Source organism: Limulus polyphemus, unplaced genomic scaffold (assembly GCF_000517525.1).
Source record: "Limulus polyphemus unplaced genomic scaffold, Limulus_polyphemus-2.1.2 Scaffold993, whole genome shotgun sequence".
NCBI classification, from domain to species: Eukaryota; Metazoa; Arthropoda; class Merostomata; order Xiphosura; family Limulidae; genus Limulus; species Limulus polyphemus.
Window position 1 is genome coordinate 123862 of NW_013666603.1, and position 6166 is coordinate 130027.

Sequence of the window (6166 nt, forward strand, 5' to 3'; positions counted from 1 at the left end):
AAATTCTATGTATTACAAAGTTGTATCGAGAAAGAATAAACCAGTTTTAATTAAGAAAGGACTTGTATCGCTAAAGTTTCTCGGAAAGAATTTCTACGGGAAATTAGCAAACAAGCAGATACATAACAAATTGGTGTCAGAGAGTGGGACGGAAAATAAAAAAGAAGATGGAAACGAGAAGTGGCAAATCAAACTACAGCTTAGCAGATTTGATGGGAGCAATACAGGAACAGCAAAAGAAACAGGAAGAACGAGAAAAGAAACAAGAAGAAAGTCTCCAAAGGTTGAGAGAAAGCCAGCATACACAAATGGAAAAAATGATAAAATTTCAAAGTGAATTAAATACATTAAAGGACGATTTATTGTCTTTTACACAAGGAGGACATATTAGCCATGGGCCTAATCAGCCCCAGACAACAGAAAGCCCCTGCCAGACCCCACAGCTAAACCCTAATGCAGACATCTTCAGTCCTGCCAGAAGTCACATTCCAGACGTGTGTCAGCAATAGGGGTGATCTAGTACGAAGGAAGCCACAGGAATTCGAAGGGAAGGCAACATGGGAAGCATATAGGGCACAATTTGAGCTCCTGGCAGAAATCAGTGGATGGACAGAGGAGCAGAAAGCAGTGTACCTGGCAACGAGCTTGAAGGGACAACCACTGGAAATACTTGGACAGTTGTCAGCAGACGACAGGCACAAATTTAGAGCACTAGTAGCTGCTCTAGAACTCAGGTATGGAACTCAAAATCAGTCCGAAGTCCATGCTAAAGGGGAAAGCCTGCAAGTGCTGGCAAAAGATTTGACAAGTATGGCACACAAGGCCTACCCAACTGCACCACCCAATGTCCTCAAGTTATTGCTGAGGGATCAGTTTGTAGATGCCTTGAACAGTCCACAACTGAAGATACAAATAAAGCAAGCACGCCCCTCTACTATGCAGGATGCAATGGCTAGAGCTCTTGAATTCGAATCCTATGTTAAGTTCAGCACAGAGGTACCAAAGCTGGTACAGTCATCAGGATTCAATACCAGAAAAGGTCAGCTTTCAGAGAAGTTTGAGGGACTTTGCTGGCACTGTAATAAACCTGGGCACAAAAAAGCTCAATGCTGGAAACTTGAACACAGGGAAGATGCCATGGCAGGAAAGGCTGCTACCCATAAGGTTGTTGGAACTGTGGAGAGCAAGGACATATGAGGAGCCAGTGTAAGAAAAGTACTACCAATAAGTCAGCCTTGGGGAAACCATTAGTGGTTGGTGTTCAGAGACGCCCACCAACCCCCATTGTGAAAGTCCCAACAGCTAAGTGTAAAATGTCAAGCACATGTAGTGTCTACATGATAGGAAAGCTGGATGGCCAAAAGTGCAACTTTGTCATAGATTCTGCAAACCCTTGTGAGTATCAAGGTGCTAGATCACAAAGGAGTACCAGAAGCCATACAGAAGCTCTGTGGTGTGACAGGACATTATGCAAGGTTGTGGGGACCAGTGTGGGTAACTATTGGGCTCATGGGCATAAGGGACAGGCACAAAGTATACTTGGCTGACATTGAAGGCCAATGCATATTAGGATTGGACTACTTTCTGCTGAAGAAGTATGTAGTTAACTTCAATAAAATGACGATTGAGAACAACAAAAGCCAATTTCCAGTAAGTGTCGCTGTATCTGTTGATTTGCATGTCACGGCACTTACATCAACTACAATACTCCCTATGTCAGAGAAGATAATTTGAGGTAGAATAAAAGAACATCCCAAGGAAGCCCGATGCTTGTGGAAGACCCATCCAGGCCAGCGGATGTGAAGATAGGAAGGTCACTTGGGCAGGTTATCAAGTAGTACCCACAACAGTGGCCAATTTCTCTAAATGTGAGCAGATACTTAAGGAAGGGGCATTGTTGGGTGTGTGCCAGTAGGTAGAGCCAGTCAGTGTTAAGGTAAGAAATACAACCATAAATAAAGGACGTCCTCTCCCAGAACACTTAACTGACCTCTATAAGAAGAGTATAGTCCATTTGTCATCATCACAGGCTCTTCAGGTTAGGGAACTTTTGGCGAATTATGCAGACGTCTTTTTAAAAGGAGATCATGACCTCAGCTGCACAGACCTCGTGAAGCACAGAATAAACACAGGCAATCAATGTCCAATAAAGAACCCTCCAAGGAGAATAGCCCGGCAAAGTGGCAAGAGATGGAGCAGGTCGTGGATGGCCTGATTAATTAAGGGATGGTCGAGAAATCAGATAGTCCCTGGTCAGCTGCCGTCGTGTTAGTCCAGAAGAAGGATGGGACCCAACATTGCTGTGTGGACTTCAGGGCTCTTAACAGTGTAACTGAAAATGACTCATACCCACTGCCAAGAACTGATGATACCTTTGATGCTCTAAGTGGAGCCAAATGGTTTTCAACTCTAGACTTAAAGTTGGGTTTCCATCAAGTAAAAATGGCTAAAGCAGATAAACCTAAGACTGCATTTAGTTATGGCCAAGGTCTCTGGTAATACTGTGTGAAGTCATTCGGGCTTAGCAATGCTCCAGCAACATTTGAGAGGCTGATGAAAGGAGTACTGGAGTACGTGTCACCTGAAAAAGCCACTGTCGAAGAAGAAACTCTTCCCGGTTTTCAGAAGGAAGACAGTGGAGCCGTTAATGAAGTTACTACCACTGATGTGACTGTTACTGATAATAGGACATTTTCTGATGGAGCAGATGAACCCAGCGTGAAGCAGAAGCCAACAAGATGGAGACCAGTACGGAAGAAGATACGTCCCACAAAATTAAGAGGCTTTGTTGAATTTTAATTTTGTGTTTGTAAATTCTGTACATTTAATTAAGTTATTGTTGATTATCTTATGGTTTAATGTAAGTGGTTATTGTTCGGGATGAACAATACTAAGGAAGGGGCAGTCTTACGACAGCGACAGTCTCGCGATGCTGGGAGCATGCGTGCTAGAGTTTCTAGAAGGATCGGAGAACCTCACGAATGTCCCAGCATTTGCTAGACGCCCTCTTTTTTAGTATACTAGCCGGAGATAGATTGAAGATAGAGATAATTGAGTCAAGTGAACAGTGAGCACCGTAAATAAAGTGTGTGAATCGCTGTGAATTATAGCATGTGTTTATAAAAGTAGTTAAGTAATACACTGTGGAAATTCAGTGTATTACAAAGTTTGTAACGAGAAAGAATAAACTAGTTTTAATCAAGAAGGGACTTGTATCGCTGAAGTCACTTGGAAAGAATTTTTGTTTTAAACTAGTTAACTTTGAAACAGTCCATTGTTAACAATATTAAATATTTCCAAAAATATATTCAATTTAAACTAATCCAACGTACACAGTATTACAACAATGTACAGAAACGAATTTAAATTTACACTACAGTATATCCAACTTACCACACACCAAAGAAACACAAGTTCAGTAATATTAAAGGTGTTTTCATTTAAAGTATTCAAATATGGGGATTTAAATGTAAAGGACATGTAAAAAATCAAGTTATTAGTTACTGCTACTAAAAAAAAGAGAAAATTTAAATCAAAATCCCTGAACTTCAGATCACAGAAAACATTTGTCAACCTTTATTTTATAATAACAAGTCTAAAGTAAAGATTCACACCACGTGGGCATAAAACAAAGACAGGTCTAAAAAATTAACCCTTATTCGTAATAACATTGGTTCCTCGGTACTGAAATGTCCAAACTGTAAATGGATTAAATCCAAATAGTGCTGAAAAGTACTAGCTTATATACTTAGTACAGGATTCCCAATATATAAAACAAAAATGTGGTACAAAGCTATAAATCGGTCCAACAAAGGCTAGATTTCCAACTCAAATAAATTTAAGCATGCGACAGATCCACAACCACTACAAGCTAACCGCAAGCACAAAGAGAACTAAAATCATTTTGACCAGGCGTATATAGTGTACATTAAGCTGTCATAAATTACGTCAACTTCGTAATATAACCAGTTATTACGCGAATTATTAGGTGAAAACTATATGACGTATTCGTGTGAAAGGATGATGGTCAAACTGGCTAAATTGTGCACGTAGGATGTGTTCTAGCCACTGTCCAAATTCCACCACTCTATGTTTACTACTACTACTGCTTGTCTCAGGCTGACGATCGATAGTTGTATTAGTCGATCTCTCTTGTTGGCTGATCTTTTCAAGACACGATTCAATCTTTATAAAGCCTCTTATAGTTTTGAAATTAGTTTAAATAAGTGAATTTAAGAGGAATTTGACCGAATTGTTCAGGTAGAATATGGTCTAACCACCGCCTAAATTCCATCTCCCTATGTATTCTACTACCACAAGCCTAAGGCTGACTATCGATAGTTGTATTAGTTTACTTGTCGTGTTAGCTGAACTTCTCAATACACAATTCAACTTTTATAAAGACTCTTACGGTTTTGAAATTATTTTTATTAGGTGTATTCAATAGAAAACTGGCCGAAGTTTGCAGCTATAAAGTGTTCGAGCCACTATCCAAATTCTATCCCCCTATGTATACTATTACTGCTCTAACTTAGAGTTTGGCGCTTAGTGGTATTTGCTAATAGACGGGATCATTAATCGATTAGAACACCATGCCTCCCTACAACCAGTACAAGCAAAACAAACAAATTGGCTTTAACTTTTACAACCACTGCATTATTCTAATATGCTTTTACTTTTCCTATCTTATTTTACATTGACCTGTTTTTGTTTTTTAAGTAATTTTCGAATTGCTTTTGATTTCATATTGTTACGACAGCGGAAGTCACGTGACCCTAGTAACACGTCATGAGCTTTTTGAAAATTCATGTCCCTTCGTGAAGCCTCGAGTGTTTACTAGATATGCGGTATTCTTGTATATAAGACCGCCAAGAAGTGACGGCGACAATGCAGTTGAATTGCAGACAGATAGAGACGAACAGCTGGGTCGAGCGCGTGTGTCGTTCGTTGTGAATTATAGCGTGACCGTGGAAATTAGGTGAATTTCAAAGTTGTATTGAGAAAGAATAAACTAGTTTTATTTAAAAAAGGACTTGTGTCCCTAAAGTTTCATCGGAAAGCAATTATGCGGTAAATTAACTAACGACCAGAGACGTAACAATTTTGTCAAAAAAAATGCTCAAGTTGTATGGACATTTCCTACTTGGAAGATAAATCACTAATATTGACTAAACACCACCATTGGATCCCATTGATTTTTTTTTTTTTTTCAAATATGCAGTAATCCCACACAGATCATCATCTGTAAATTAAATAATGAAAAAATGTTTACTTTCGCCATAAGGGGAAATAATGTCACGATTATAATTACAAATAATTAAGTAGCCAGTTAGACGATTTATTCATGTACGTTGTTTGATTAGTGTCAGGTTTTTATATGGCTGCGATCCTTTTCAGTAGGTGTCTGACACTTGTTTGTCATAAATTTCAACAATAAATGGACAGCACATAATCCACTTGTTTTAAAATACTTTATATTCAAAATAAGTCAAACATATTTACAAAAAATTGTTACACTGTTCTTTTCCACAGTTGAATCTAGAGCTTTAAATAATTCTATTTTTCGTCAAGAGTTCGTACAAGTTGGTTCAATTACCCAACTGACAAGAAAAATTACTTCTTCTTTCCTCTATTATCACAATACAATCAATGATAAATTCACTTACTTACCACAGTTGTATCCAGAGCTTTAAAAATTATCTTTTATGTCAAAAACCCACCCAGGCTGGTTCAATTACTTTTGTTACGTATCTGCTTGTTTGTTTGTTTTCGGTAGAAATTCTTTCCAAGGATCTTCAGCGATACAAATCCTTTCTTGATTAAACCAGTTTATTCTTCCTCGATACAAACTTTTGCTACACAGTAGTTCCACAATCAGTATGTTCGTCGTCACTTTAAACTTAACAACTTTTATAATACACGCTATAAATCACAGCAATTCACAATCTCGATAACTTCGCTCTCGACGAGTGCAAAACACACACTTTACAGCTCACTAGCTCGAAACTAACAGAATCATAAATTGCACGGAACTCAAAGTAGCTACCGCTCTCTCTTCATTTATCTATGCTGGCTTTCTCTGCCAGGTTTATATAGTAACGAAGAGCGCATCTCGGACTTCTCCGATCATTCGAGAAACATCACGCACGCTACCAGCGCCAAATGC